This window comes from Onychostruthus taczanowskii, unplaced genomic scaffold (genome assembly GCF_017590055.1).
Source record: "Onychostruthus taczanowskii isolate IOZ18803 unplaced genomic scaffold, ASM1759005v1 scaffold36, whole genome shotgun sequence".
NCBI classification, from domain to species: domain Eukaryota; kingdom Metazoa; phylum Chordata; class Aves; order Passeriformes; family Passeridae; genus Onychostruthus; species Onychostruthus taczanowskii.
In genome coordinates this window covers 3559900-3576418 of record NW_024501015.1, presented here as the reverse complement: position 1 = coordinate 3576418, position 16519 = coordinate 3559900, and positions in this window count along the sequence as shown.

The following is a 16519-nucleotide window of genomic DNA, read 5'->3' as shown; positions in this document are numbered from 1 at the left end:
TTCTTCAATACCACACTGACTTTCACCTCAATCTCATCTGGTTTAGGTGTGGGGTTTTTTCCTGCAACACCTCTCTGTCTCAAGTCATTGTTTAATTTGCTCAGAAAAGCTGCTCCAATTCCCATACTACTTTTGGAAGCTAAAACCCAGTGCCATGCAGAAGTTAAAATACAGACACCTGTGCTGTATCCAAGACTAGAACAGTCAACTCACAGAAGCAGCTTCATGAGATACAGAGGCCTCTAGGATGAGGGCTGTGTTTTTGATACTATATATGTGCATAGGCCTGTGCCTGTATTGCTTTCCTTTGTCTCACTTTTTCTCATTGTATTTGTAAGAACTTACAATGCTCTTATTTTGAGTGATAGTGGCCTATTTCTAAGACTTTTATTACACAGGATTTCAACAGGTGATAATCCCAGGTGTATTGTCCTGCAGGTTAATACTCCCTATCTATGCAAACTTAGCTTATCATGTTTTTAAAATGTTATTTCAACAATGTTGACACTGTTTTTCCTGAGACAATTATAATTCCCTGCTTATGAAGTAATATCATTCAAATCACAGCTGTCACAAAACATAACGTTCCAGTTGTGATCCAGTGTGTGACATTGTGCTCAGCTGGTTAGTCATAGGTATTAAATATAGAATTTATGTATCACATATTCTTTAGGAGATCTGGATAATGACAAGAGTAATGCAGAACCACTACCCTGGATCAACATCACCAAGAAGTCCCAGGCCAGGCTTGTACCATGGATTTAATATTTGTTTGCACATACCAGTATGTGTAATTTCAGACTGTTTTCACTATGCCTGTTCTATTTTAAACCAAGTTTTCAACAATGAATTTATTTAAAGAAGTTTTCTAACACTTAAAAGCAGACAATAATGGAGTGTCTATGCTATTTTGCTTGCTGGCAATTTCTCTTCCTTTAGTGTTCTCTTGCCTACACCAAGTTTTACATTGTCCAGAACTTGGTGTAACTGTTGGCTGCCACCAGAAAACGTGGTTCTCCCTGCCATTCCCTATTGTGTACATCTGGTTACAGTAAACAGCTGCTAAATATCTGGTCAAGGTAGGAACTGGTTCAGGGAGCAATTCAACACCACACTAATCCCCCACAACAGCAACTAGTTCTGCTGGAGATGAACAAGCCGAACTGATGGAGCTGGACTTTTGCATGGGATGACAGGAGACGCTGCAGCCCCAAAGGAAGATGGGGAAGGATGGCCTTCTCCTCTTGGTGGCAGCCCATTGTTACAGCACATCAGCTATAATGCACAGCTGTGCTCTATTTTCTTCCTCCTACAGAAATGGTTCCTGTTTTCAAGAGGTTTTCTCATCCCCTGCACTATAATGTCTTTAAGTGAAATATACACTTTGGTATGTTTTCAACACAAGAATAGATATTCCGTTTCCATAGGCAATTGCAAACTTTTCTATTCCTCAAGTCTTTATTTCCCCTTACAGGGAGGCTCCCTGAAGTTTCACCCATCTGTATTCCACATGAGTCAACTTTCTCTGCAAAATCTTTATTTTAGATTCAGATGTCACATTAATCAATGTAGTCATGTCCTGTTTGTAATAATCATCTCATCTAAATCCAACATAATATTCCAATCAGTGGAAGTATCTAGCTCTTGAATTCTGATATTTTTTCCTTTCCTTAGCTAAATTTTCCTTTATTTGGAATATATATGCTTTGGAATAGTTTAGGATATAGTTTTTTTCCTTTTCACAGTCTGGTATAAAAATGCCTGGTTTTCCTGCAGACAGACAAGTTTTTTCCCAACAGTTTGACACTGCATTGCTTCCACGTGTGCACCTTACCTCCTGCAAGGTTGGGCTGCTTCAGACTTTGTAGAATGAGCACACTCTGTTGCCTGCGCTGAGAGTCTTTCCACCAAGATCTGACAGGTACAATCTGTACATCTAATTAATCTTTGTTTCTTCCAAGTTTAAATACAGCACGTTTAAAAAAGTTTGGTTTTCTGATCCCCATTAAAACACTGATGTGACTAAAAGACTGTAAGCAGTCCAGAAGAAAGTGTTTGACTGCACAGCTGAGATACTTTGATTCTCTGGAAAGTTATAGCTACTAAAAGTCTCTCTAATGCCTAAGAGACAGAAAAAAAATTACAAAAACTATGGCTGCTTTATGCGTGTTTGTGTGGTTTTGAGGTGTTTTATTTGGCAGTGGAGTTTGTTTGGGTTTTTTTTTTTTTAACTCTGTACCTTGTCACAAAAAGATTATGTACCTACACAAAAGACATTGAGGTGCTGGAGTGCATTTAGAGAAGGACAACAAAGCTGGTGAAGAATCATATGGGAAGTGACTGAAGGAGCTGGGATTATTCAGCCTGGAGAAAAGGAGGCTATGGGAGGGCTTTATGGGTCTCTACAACTACCTGAAAGGAGGTAGTAGTGAGATGGGGGTTGGTTTCTTCTACCAGGTAACAAGCAAGAGGACAAGAGAAATAAGCCTCACGTTGTACCAGGGAAAGTTTAGATTGAATATTGGGAAAAAAATTCTTAATTGGAAGAGTTGTCAAGTGCTGGAACAGGCTTTCCAGGGAAGGGTGCAGCCACCATCCCTGGTGGTATTTAAAAGGCTTGTAGATTTGGTACTTAAGGACACAGTTTAGTTGTGGACTTGGCAGTTTTAGGTTTGTGGTTGAATTTTGTGATCACAGAATCACAGAATGGATTAGGTTAGAAGGGACCACAATGCGTCATCTGGTCCACCCTCCCTGCTCAGTCAGGGTCATCCTAAAGCACATGGCACAGGATTATGTCCAGATGGTTCTGGAATGTCTCCAGTGAGGGAGATTCTACAACCTCTCTGGCCAACCTGTTCCAGTGCCTGGTCACTCACACAGTATAGAACTTCTTCCTCACATTCAGGCGGAAATTCCTGTGCATCAGTCACTTCCCCTTTCTTCTAGTCCTATTGCTTGGTCTTTTCCAACCTAAATGATTCTATAATTTCATTTGTTATATTCCTGGAAAGTTCAGAGTAGTCCATGTTTCTTGCATATTGGATTTTTTTGTTTGTTTGTTTTTATTTCTCTCTTTTAGAAGTCTTTTTTCTATCCCTACCCCAACTCTGCTAACTTGGCAGCAAGGTTAGGTGCCAGCTAACCAGAAGTGAGCACCAGAACTTATGACTTAGAGGGGTTGTTGATATAACTAAAAATAATTAGAAGAAAGTGTGTGGAATGGAAAGAAAGCAGAGCACGTCTGGCTTTGAAAGCTCCAAGTCAAAGCTTTGTATGACTGAACTCCTTCTAGACTCCTATATTTCAGCCCGAGTCTTAAAGGCTAGATAGCCTTACAGCTAAAATTATTTGGTAGCTCTGCTATTGATTTGTGGATGAAAAAAATAGAATTTTGCTTATGTTTGCCTCTAAGCTTGCAGCCATGTGATTATCTTTCTAGGAATGGCAGTCACAGCTTTTCTAAGAACCAAATAAAAATGGAGCAAAGATTTCATTGTTCAACTCTCTGTACCAGCATTCACATGGCTCATGCCCATGTCTATTAATACACATTATGACTTTAAAAAATGACTTGAAACTAATAAAAATAGGGATAGTTTCCATAAAGTGCTGCTCTCTTTCTTTTCCACCGAACAGACCCAAAAATACTTTGGCTCATGTTAGATAACATGGTGAAAGAGAAAATGCTTTTTCTTTGATCCATAAAGTTTGGATTGCAATGTAAACCAGATGGAAAAATCCCAGCAGAGAATTTTCCTTTCTTTTGACCATTGAGGGCCATCACTCCCATCACATAAGCTCAGAGAACCCTTGAACAGCTCTAGCATATTTACAAAATGAGTTGGACTGAGAATTTTATTGTTTGAACACAGTGGCTGCATGGAAATAATTCAATTATATACCTATCATATTGTCTAAGGAAAGTCTGAATTGTATAAAAGACCTTTCACTGTAGCATGTATCTGAGGCAGAGTGACTGGTGCCAGGAAATCAGGAAATTTGTGGAATTTGCAGTTTGACATGCTTTGTTTTTAGTTGTCCTAAACACTATAGGCAGCTCAGTGCTTCGATGCCTGCTGTACTTCATAATTTTGTCTTACCCTACTGCAAACAATTTTAACGAAATGTGTATTAAATTAATCCCAGTTTTACCAAAACAGTTTCAAAATAACATAAAACAAATTGTAAACTGAAGTGGAACAATCCTGAAATACAATAAGTTTGTAACAGGCTATTTATCAGACACATATGTTCCACCTTTAGGTTTTGCATGCTGAATATATTTCATACAGATACATATTTGCTGCAAAAAAGTACTGTTAGGGAAGCAAAAACATATTGATATGTAAAAAAGCTATGTCAGTACTTTAATTACCTAATTCTTTAAAGAGTCTATTTTTAAGACTGATATGCGCTGGCATTTACTTTACACTTTCTTAGCACCTTGGTTATTTAGTTACAGTTTTACTACACTGATGCTAAAACCTGTAGCAGTGTGCTCATGGTCAGCTCCCAGTCAACAATGACAGGCAAGTTCAGATTGCTTTAGTTGTGTCCAGGATCTCCCCCTTCCACCTCCTCAGACATCACCATCCTAAAGAAAGACCCTGCTGAAGTATTTACACAGAATGGCCGTCACAAGACCCACAGAGAAATTTAGGAAAGATAATTCAATGGAAAACTTTTATATTAAACGGGTACAAAGCTGTTGGTGTCTAATCTGTCTCTGCTGTAGCTGTCTTATCCATACCTGGAATTTTCTGATTGAAAATTCAGCAGTAATGTCACTGGCCATTTCTGTGGCACATATGGATTTCTGCTGGTCTCAGCAGTGACCAGCAAAGGGTGGTGACCTCTGTTGTAACAAATGACTCCACCAAAGGCAGGGAGACTGTAGGCTTATGTTGCTGTAACTCCACTATTTTTAGTGGATTCATTGCAATACTGACATGAACTAGAGCTAGGAGAAGATTCAGGGCCAGACACAACCCTGCATAGTGAAAATGCTTCAATCAAACTTTTTCTGTGGTGGGACTCTTTGTTGGCAGCACGAAGAGTTCAGATCCTGGAGTGGTGATCACAGGCAGACAGATGTACTGCATTACACAAACTGCCGTGCTTGGCACTTCAGGGTGGTGCCTGTTGTCTTTGCAGGAAGAAAAACACCTTTGCTTTGATAAAACTTTCCGATTCCAATTGTGCAGAAAGCTTGTTCACCTGGATTGGCTGCTGCACGCTCGGGTGTTAAACTTGCCAGTGCAGGGAGAGCTGCATTCCCACGTACAAGCACATTAGGTAACTCATCTGCCTTTAGAGTGATCCTGGCAGTTATTTTGGAGACTCATTTGATTATGTGAATACAGTTGTTCTTAGTGCTGCTCTGTTCTTAGCTCTTCAAAATTCTCAGTGTGTGGATTGCAGGATTTGGCATTTTCTTTAAGAAATGAAAATTGTCCTGCCTAGATCCTAATAGATATTTAACAAATCAGTCTGCATCCTAGTAAAGCCTGTTCTGTCTAAGTAGATGCAAATGACCCTCTAGCAGGTGGCTTAGTGATCCAGTGCAGCCAACATTTGCATACCTATTTTGGGCTAAGTTACTGCATCGTGACTGCTCTTGTCCTTGTGAGCAAGTTGGAGATTTAAAGATGCTGCATAGAAATGCAAGACTTTGTTCTAAAATTATGCCAGCTGACTGGTTTATTAGCTTGAGCGAAAACTTTAGCAACTTGTTCAGTTCTTTGTAACCCAAAAAAGTGAGACTGAAATGGAGGATTTTTCCAGAGAAAGCCATGGATAAAGCTTAATGCTTCAAAATGATCTTTAGGCCCGTATTTGTTATTAAACAGATGAGTAAATATCCAATGCGCTGGAAGAGAAGACAACTACATTGTGTCTAGTTTTATAAAAGATATGTGTTCTTACATCTGCTTGATAAGACAAAGATAGTTTTGAATAATAAGGAAGCATTCAGATTAAGAATAATTTCCATTTCAGTCACTCTTTCTGCAATTGTTACCATAAGGCTGAATTAAAAATTTGGAACTGCTTTTCCCAGGTATTTAAATTAAAAAAATGTTAAGACTTCCAAAATTTTTTCCATGCTGGGATTATACAGGATCGCAGTTTGTTGTTTTATTTTTCTCTTGTAAAATTCAGATACTGCCAAGTTTACTGTGAAGAAAATAAAGTAGCAGTTCAACTGGGCCAAAAGAACAACTTTAAGCCTTTCAACTGGACTGCCAAAGAGGGCAAAGTGAGGAGGCAAGTGTGCAATGTGAGAAAAACATGTGAATTTTCTCATATTCTCTCACTTTTTTTTTTTTTTTCTAGAAATCTTCCATTCTGATGTTCCCCCACTCTTACTGTTCACACCTGTGTGCTTTAAACATGCAGACCAGGTTTGGTACTCAACAGGGTTATGTAAGTCATGGCCACACAGTGGTTTTGAGGTTTGTCAAGAAGCTTTTGGTGACTTTTATCTTCAGAGTTATAAAGCTGTAGTCTATGACAATTCATTGGAGACTGATTTTTGTTGCCAAAGTCCCAGATTATATTGCAAATCAACACAAGGAGGCTTGAGATCAGTCTTCACACCTTTTCTGCTTTCTATCAACACAAAGTCCCAAAACTGCCAGGCAATTCTCACCCTTCCCATTGCTGCTATTTCTGGGTACCAGGTTAAATGGGTGATTATGAGGGAATAGGATAATGAGGGGTAGTGGTCACTGCAAGCTGCTCTCTATGGCATTTCAGTTTGCCCACTTGCTCAGGCAAGGAGAAAGGCATTAGAGTACTGCAAAGAGACGTGGATTCTGCTTCCATCTGTCAACAAACTGCTGCCCAGTTTTTGGAAAGTCACTCTACTATCTGTCATGCCTTCTTATTGCTTATGAAGTGGGACTGTTGGGCTCAATTTTCATTTGGGGGTGCTTTGAAAACCACAGACTTTGGTTTCTGTATGAGCATCCTGAAAAAAGCAGATTTTCTGCTTTGCCTCGTGTCATTGTGTAATGTGATGAGCTTAAAGAGTTCTGCTGACTAAGAGAAAAATGAAAAGAAGAAAGAAAGGTAGAAGGAGGTCATCCTTCACAGCAGCTGTAGTGTAGTGAAGTGTCTGCTCTCTGAGGTCCATCTCCAGCACAATACAGCTACCTATAAAAAAGATCCTGTTGATGTAATTTGAAAATCTTCATTTGAAACAACTGTAATATATGATGTTAATATGTGGGTAGCCCTAACCAGTCTCACAATATTTTTATACTCTCAAAGTGGGTGTGCTTTTGACTAGTTATAATGTATTTAAGTGAAGGATTTGTCATCCAGGGTGATTTGTTTGTGAAATGAATATCTTCCAAGTCATTATTATGGTCCTTTGCCATAAAGAATTTCTGTTGTCCCTTTCATCCCTAGCCCATCCCCTGCTGAAACTTGAGTTTGACCTGTTCACCACTGAGATGATCTGTAAGACCCCTGTAAAGCAGAGACTGTGCAGGTGGTTTAAGTACTTTATAAAGCAGCTCAATTTCTTTAGCAATTTCTAATAAAGTAGTTCAGGCAAAACTAGTGTGTAGAATAATTTTAGCAAACATGAAGATAATAAAGTTCAAAATTAGGTTTCCAAAAGTGGTGGAAAGGTGGACTTAGGCTATGGTTCTGTTGAAGAATTCTTTCTTTTATTAAAGTCTTAGAAGAAATAGAAGTGGATTTAGGGAATCTCTTGTTCTCTTTTTTTTTTTTTTTATGTTTTGCCCCAGCTTAAACAAGGAGAAAATACTTATGCCACCAATATTTTGTATACATTGCTCATAGTGCTAAATAGTAACATATTTTTCATATTTCACCAGGTTACTTCTGCTGCATACATGGCATTTTTTATTCTTTAAGCAACCACAAATAGAGCACTTTTATATTTGTTATATTCTCTGGTTCCCAGATTCCCATGCAAGTTTATCAAGGATTCAAAAAAACCAATTCACTGCTTAGGCACTCAGTGTATTTAACACTTGCTTCAGTTTATCTTGGTATTTTCTCCTTTCACAGGTTTGAAGGCAGCTCTTGCGCCCCACTGCTCCATTTTCTTTGTCTTTTTTTTTTTTTTCTTTTCTTTTTTCAACCATAATATGCATTTTATGACTTTGTTCTTTCTTTTGGCAAATTACCAGTAGCTGGATTTTGAAACACTCTTGCTTGAGTGTTAATTGTCCTCCACAAATTAGCCAAGGTCACTGGCGTTTGAATCAATGCAATCTGCAGAAACAAGGACAGAGCCAGGAGTAAAAATGAAAGCAAAATATTCCCTTGACATGATAATTGTCTAATACACAAGCAGGTGTAATATTTGGAGGGTAAGTCAGTGAGGTGGCCTCTTAGATATTGATTAAAGTGGAGGCTTAAAATGTGTAAAGATTTGAATCTTCCTTGCAAAAATCACATTTTTCTTTGTTCTTCAAATACCTGCATCTCAAGTTTATCTTGGTTTATCCTATTCCTTGTTTGTAGCATAGCTAGGCCAAGTCTTTGAGCTAGACTGTAGTGCTTTGGTACTAGTCAAAAATCTTCTCCAAAAACTTTAAAATCTATTCTCTTTAAAAATAGCATAATGAATTACTGTTTGATTTGGGGTTGTTTTTCAATAAAACATAGTGCAAATGTTGAATAAACAACAGAAGTGCATCTGTAGTGAGTACTGAGAGGCAAGAAAATCACATATGACAGGATGTTCCACCCTTTCTGTATAAGGCTTCCACTCCAAACAGATCCTTTGAAATCAATACAGCTCATAAGGGCAGATCTGTGTATGTGGGTGTTAAACAGCACACTTTTCTCAGCAGATCTCTTCCTCATAAAAAGTATCCTAGTTTTGAAAACAATTGTTTTGGAATAACATTTTATTTTATCAGAACATTTTTAAAAAGTGTTTGGATTATATTAGAAAATAGCTGAAATGACAGGTTTTATATATATAGTAAGAGCATAGTTTTGAGGTGTGAGCAAATAGCAGAATTCATCCTAAGTTACAAAAAAGTGAAGAAAAGAAAATTCTAAATCAATGTCTTAGCTCAGTCCGAGACACAAACAGAGAAATCAGACAGCGTGTAAAAGCTACTATAAAATTCAATTCAATGAAATACATGTGAACATGTGTGTTCATTAAGTGGATACACATTTATAATGTTATTGTTGTACATGTTTTAGTGATTAGAGCATGTAACTGAAAGCTGTGTCTAAGACTTTCAAAGATCTAAGTGACTTAGATCTTATTTTCAGCAATAATATTGACACTCATGAGTGTTTATTTCCTTGAAAGTTAGTGGAGCCATGTAGTCCCAGGTCTTTGGAGCTTTGACATTTACAATGTGAATTTTTACCTGTGCTTGTTTATATGCAATTTAAAAATTAATAAGGTATAAAAATGAATGTACAAGAAGAAGCAGCACTAAGAACATCTTTCATCAGAGCATTTTTTTCTGCCTTGCGGCCTCCTCCAGGCGTCAGTGGCACAAAGCACCTTGAATACAGCAGAGATCCAGGAGGGTTCATCTCTAGGGTCCATCCCTTAGGCTGGAGGCAGATTAGATGCCAGCAGATCTGGAATCTGGTGGAAATGCTGCAGTTGTATGCTGGGGATACCTCTGCTGGCAGACTTGTCCTTTAGCAGGTCAAAGTGATTCAGTCAGTGTTATGGAGGGACTGAGAGCCAGAGATGGTTTGTTTCTGCTCCTGTGGCTTTGCTGAGAGCTCCTCAAAGAACAAGCCTGTGGAAGAGGGATGCCTGAAGCTTTCTATTTCTCTTGCAAGCCACACTATGCCCTGCTTGTAGTTTCCATTAACTTCCAGTGAATAGGTATGAAAGGTATATCCCATACTTGACTTCTGCAAGAAATGCTAGACACAAAGTTTAGAAAATGTGTACTGAGTCCCTTAATAGATCATCTACTAATAACTAAGTTAATTTGGGAAAAAGAGCATGGAAAATCTGCTCGGGAATATCTAATACTGTATGACTTGCTCTGCAAAGTGCACCCAGACAGTGGCAATATGAGTTTTGTGGGAGGGGAGCCAGGCCTGGAAGGCCATGCTAAAGGCCAGTCCTCTGGAGGAGCCAGTCACAAATATTCCCACTGCGTGAAAGGCCTGTGGCCCTGCAGTGCACCAGGGCACACCAGGGCTGGGTTGGCATAGATGCAGTTTAAAATACCAGCACGCTGTGCCCACGCCACAGCTGAGAAGATCACTGAGGTGTGCCTCCTCCCCAGTTCTACAGCCAGGGCTGTGACAGTGACAGAGGTTGGATGGCTCAGGCACACGTCTGCCTGATGACTTGGGAGTACAGGGCTGCTCTGCTGCTGCAGCACTGATCATGACATCAGTCTAAATGAGATTTTGGGCAGTGCATGCCACAATCTCCTGTAGGACATGAAAAGCCCACACAGTCCCTTCTGAACAGTACCAGGCTTGCCAGTGTGGTGTGTTCAGCAGGAGCTTGATCTCCCACCAGCTACACTCTGCTTTAGCCGCAGTGTAACAGAGAACTGAGCAAACCCTTTGCATGCAGGAGGGACAGGCATTGCTACCTTGCTCATCAAGTCTGCATCTATTTATTCAAAAATAACTATCTGCAAGGTGGTGTCACACATCCTTTTAACTTCACTGCTGTCTTTTGGCCACATTTCAAATTCCTGTACTGAATTTTCAGAATCATCTCAAGAGTTTGTAGGGAAACCTGCCTTTGTCATTAATTTTTTGTTAAAGAAAGCATCTGAACATGGGTGCTTCCTGATTGACTTGAGTCACAGAAAGAGCATGGAAGATTTTAGATCTTGAAAGCTGAAGGTCTGACAAAGTTGCCAGCAACTGGAAAGAGTGGATATGATGGAAAATATTAGCCTGGGGTAACAATGGATGGAGCAGTAGCAACACCTATAATTATGATTGTAAGTAACGAAACAGAAAGGAAAACTACATTCCAAGGGATTTAAGAGGATTTTTTTTTAAACCTAGATTTAAAAAATCTAGGTGCTAGATTGTCCCCTTCCATGTTAAATCCCACAGAAGGGGATTTTTGGAAACTGCTACATGCTGTTCTGCAGGCCTGTCCCAGACTCATCCCTGAGGCAGAATCTCTTTTTCTGCTCTCCAAAGGGGGCAGATTTTCTATTCTAAGTAGGCACAGTGATGCCTGAACTATCTCAGGTCTTGTCCTTATGATCTTTCTTACTTCTCACCTTACCCCTACCCCCATTTAGCCTATATGCGTTGGAAGCACCCTTGTAGCTGTCTTGGTTTGTTGGGAGCAGCCTCTGGAATGGAAAAGGGAGAGATGGAAACTATGCAGCCTTTGGCCCCTGGCTGCACAGGTTATACAGAGAGAGAAAGGAACAGCAGAGATGGGTAAAAATCAGATTTGGCTGGAAGGGAAGGATCTGCACAGAGTGAAAAATGCTAGTACCTGGCTGCTGACTTGCTGTTTCCGTAAAATATTGTAACTGCCCTTCTGAGTTTGCTAAAAAACATAAATAAAACAGCACTGTGTTATATTAACATTTTTTATAGCATAGTATTTTTAATATAACTTTTGGCAGCATGTGCTGAGAAGCAGAGATTTTCTCTGAAATGTGGGTCCTCAGAAGAAAGACTGTTTGTCCCAAAGTGGCAAGTTGTTTTTTGACCTTTCACAGATGTTTCATGAATTTGTCATCCTGAGCTACAGAATTGCTTTTGTTAGGATGTAGAAATAACTCTGTACTTGCAGAGCTGTTGGTGACATGACTCATGGTCCCACTGAATAGACTTGGACTAGTGCAATAGCTGGATAAAGGGAGGGATTTTTTTAATTTTTTTTTTCAGTCTGTTGTAGTAACAAAAGAGAGAAATTGCTCTACCTTTTGCTTTCTCCTCCTCCAACCAGTGGTAAAAGTCCTAAATAAATCTATAAGAAAAATGAGTGATGATCTGTAGTAAGGATTTATTACTTTACCAGTTACTTGAATTTCTCCCTTAAGATTGCACAAAGGGCAATTGGAGGTGTTTTCCTCATTCGTAGTACAGGGTGTAGGCAAAACCAGGTAGTGAAGAGCAAAGCTCAAAACAAATGATGATATTGCGAAAGAATCTGCCTTCAGTCACGGGGGAGTCCTTAGAAAATCATCCAGTTTATCAAGAAAGCATAGTCTGGGATTTATTATCTAACAAATGTTTATTGTTTTTAATATCCAGTGAGTGTTTTTCAGATTCATGTCCTAGAAAATGAGGCAAACATTCCTTCAAGCACTTGCTGGAACTGTCTGTGGACATTATGGAGCCACCTCCTCTTTGCCTCTCGTGAATGACAGCAAGCACCTTTAATACAGCTAGCTGAGATACTTGGTGCCTCTCTTGGCTCTCTGGGTTGCAGGCCACAAACAAAGAGCAGGTCAAGCTACTCTTCTTGACTGCAGAAACCTAGCTGAGGACAGAGTTGAGAACAAGACTGGAGGGTGGAAGGACATCTTTGGACCAAAATGAACTCTGTTCCTGAAGGCCACTGCAGATGCAGTGGCAGTACAGCAAGGCAGAGACAAGGTTCCCCCCAGAGAAAAAGTTACCCCGTCCTTGCTGTGACAGACACGACTATCATCAGGGGTCAAGGCAGCTCTGATGCTGGCAGCTCTCACCACCTTCCCAGCTGCATCTTTTTATATGGCCTCTGCATCCCTGCTGCATCCCTCTTTTCTCTCAGCCTGCATTTTGATGAGGGATGAGATATGGCAGTGTTTACACCCCCGTGAGGAGCAATAGGCCCAAGAAATCTTCCTGTAGGTGCCCTGCATTTTTGTCAGTTTGAGCTAGGAAGATGTTTTAACTAGATAATGCTCCCAAAAAAGAAGAAACAAGTCCTCCTTTGACTGTTACTGGGAGAAGGAAATTATCCTGGAGTTGATTGACTCTAAGTGGGGGCAACACTCTCCCTGAGGACCTATGCAACAGTGATGAACATGGCAGGAAGAGCTTGGCTCAGCCCTCATGGTTCTGGCCAAATTTGCAGGATTGTTGTCAGAAGTTGTGCCTGATGCCAGGACAGGCAACCTCAGGTGCAGCCTGTACAGCTCCTCAGGGAGACTGTTAGATTCCTGCTCCAAGGTGCCTTTTTCCGAGAGACAGTTCTTCATGCTGCTCTGCTCTTGATTCCTGGTAGAACAGAAGGAAAAGCAATGAGACAGTGGTGTGAAATCAAATGAGATGAGATGTGACGTTGGTAATTGTCGTGGGGGGAAAACCTTTAAAAGTCTAGATTACAACATATAAATCCTGTCAGTTACATCCTTCTTTTGTATTGATGCAACTTTCAAGTTAATTCTTAAAAATTCACTCACTAGACAACCAGCACAATGGAGCAGGAACCGAGCTTCAAAACAACCGTGTTGTAAATATTCTACTACTCCCAGGAACAGGAGTGAGAGGAAGGGACTGTTCCACAAGGAGAGTGGTAGTGACCACAGGACAGCTATGAGGGTGGAGGGTCTGCTCTGGGGTGTTCCAGAACACATCCTCTCCATGGCACTGTGGAGATGTACCAGGTGTTGCTCTTGATGCTTGCTTGCAAATACCAGAGAGAAAGGCTGACTTGCAAAAATGTGTTTTCCTCACTCGCCCCATTGTTCAGTGTCAGGATTAGACCAGGAACCACTGCCTCCCATCTCTGTGGGTCACAGAGAAGAGGTATTGGGGTGACACAGGTGTGCAAGGCCAGTGATGCCACTGCAGGAATGTGCTGAAGGGGTCACTGGCCTCTCCCAGGAAAACTGTGTCTTGCTATCTGCTCAAGGATGGCCAATAGACCAATTCACATAGATGTTAAATGCTCCTCCAGTACTGCCATTTGCTGCCCCAGGCTCCAGATCAGCTCCTTGCTGCCAGAATTAAGAGTGGCCTACAAAGCTCTCTGTCTCCATAGCCACCGATAACGACCCACCAATTTTCAACTGCCCAAAATTTATGTGGTATGGATAGTGGCCTGTTGGTTGTCTTTGGTAGTAAAGCACATTGTGTATTTTACAGTTCATTTAGAGTCTCTGAGGTAACTAATGCTGATTTATGTCCTCCTGTGAAATCCTAGTTTTCTGGTGACAAAATGGCAGGCCTGCTCCCAGCATGCTAATAGGACAGTCAACTGGCCACAATGCACGTCTCTCGCTTGCCTTTACAATATCCCTATGGGCAAGAAATAAAGCCTATTCATAGTCTGCACCTAAAACCTTTTAAATCCTTCCTAACAGACACGGTGTGACAAGAAAAGCAATGGTTATAGGAAGAGCATCAACAGCTGCTGCACTCTGAGTTGTAGAGTCCAACCTCTCCAGTATCACTAGTCAGCAGAAATCAGAGGTGTCAAGCCTGGAGGCCTTTTTGGAACAGAAACCTCTTGAGGGCAGGATCAACCCTATTCACCCCTGCTGCCCAGGGGACTCCTCACTCAGTCCTTGGAGCCACTTGTGAAGACCACACCAGATGATCGAGGCTCCCAGTCTGGGGAAGTTGTGGGGATGTGTGTCTCTGGGACCATTTGTAGTTGCTTTGCTGTGCTACTTTCCCAATGCAGCACAGCCATGAGCTTTTGGGCAGCACTGTGCTTGAAGGAATTTTTAATCCAGCCCAGCTAATATAAATCTCTGGGCTTTCCCCCTTGACAGTATTGCTGTGTGAAAAGATGGTTAAGAAAACAGAAAAACATCAAACAAGCTGTAGGAACCACCGTGGTAGGTCAGACAAAAGTCTTTCCATTGTAAGCAAAGCAAAGATACTGAGAGGCATTTCTGGGGTATGTGCTCCCAGCTTCCTGGCCACCAGCTGCTGCTCAGGGACGTTCTGTTCCATCACACTCCAGTCTGCACCTCCTGGCACTGCTTCGGTTGCACATAACATTGTCATTACAGCGACTCCCAGGACTGCAGGAACGGATGGACGCTTTGCTGTGTTTATCAGCAGAAAGACAGTCAAAGGCAGTTTTGTTTGTGAGCTTGGCATGCAGGTTTTATTCCAGAGTTTAGCAGAAAAATAGAATAGTCATGGGGAAGAAACAGAAAAAAATGTATCTGATTAATTTTGCATCTGTTCTTACTTATGGACTATGCTCTTGTGTTGACTGGTTACCTCAGATTCAACATTCAAATGTAACGCGTGAATTATTTTTAACTCTGGCCTGGTAAATATCAACTATCTGCTGCTCAGACTGCCTTAGCAGATAAGTTGCCAGGCTGCACTGAATTCATTAACCAGCAACAGTAAAAACATTTGCAGGACAGGAGTCATCAGAGGAGGGAATTAAGATATCCCAAAGTGCAAGAAAACACACCCTGACATTTCCCCAATAGAAAAATTAGCCAACAAGACTATGAACTCCCTAACTGATCTATGTCCCCTCAGTTTGGCCTCCCTGATTGTAAGCTGGAAGAAGCCTCCACCCAAGCAGGCTGAAAACATCTGCTGCACAGCAGAGGCTTTTCCCTGCACATCCATCCACCTCCATTTTTCCAGTTGTTAGACTCATATGAAAGAGTTGTCAGTGCAGCAGCTCCCTCTCTGCCCATCAATATGGCTTTATTTGCAAAGTATCTGTGTGCCCCATAGGCTCAGAAATTTTGGTCAAGGTCAAATGGCGAGTGGGTCACAGTGACTCTAAGTCACTGAGTCTTTTTCCTGAGTACATCCTTCATGCTCAAGTGCATCCAGAAGAAAAAATACAGTTCTAGAGACACAGACCTTTTAATAGCCTAAGTGTTCTGTAACATGCTTTTTTTCATTAGATGGCAAAGAAAACTAAATGATCCCTTCCTTCTTGCTCATATGGTTCTTCTTTGAGCCTCCTTTTTTCTACTATCCTACTCCTTCTCCTCCTCTTCCTCTAAAACAAAGAAATTTCGCTCATTTTGCCCTCAGCATGATTTCCAGGAGTGCTGCCTGCTTCCAGAAAGCAGCACTGCCCCTCTATTCCTGTATTTCGGACTTGAGAGATGGAATAGCTTGGTGGCACCTTTATAGCAGAATTTTTTTCCAGTACAAAGAGCAGCTTGAGCTGTTCTTGTACTTGCTGCTGCCAGCAGGCTTTACAAGGCCCCCAAAAGGTGGGACAGCAGATCAGGGCACCTCAAGGAGACAGTGGCTTCATTTGCATCTTGCTACAAGTGCGTTTTTGCCAATTCTGAGTCAACTCCTTTGCCCACCCTGCCATCTCAGCTGTGCCTCACAAGGACATTATCAAGATTTCTTCTGCCAACTACACCAAGAGTTGCTTTAATTTGCTTCTGTTGGGAAAGAAGTATTGCTGAAGACCCTAGGGGAGAAATAAGTGTCTTAGTTATTTCAGGTGGGCCCAGTGGTCCAGAGTAGGCTCCCCAGCTGATGTTTTTCTCAAAATGAGATTTCTTTAAAAATGAATGGTTTAAGTTCATTTACGTAAAGCCCCTGGGTGAATCTGTTCCTGCAACCAATGAGAAAGCTGGGCCAGAATTAAAAAATAGGAATGGGACTGTGCATT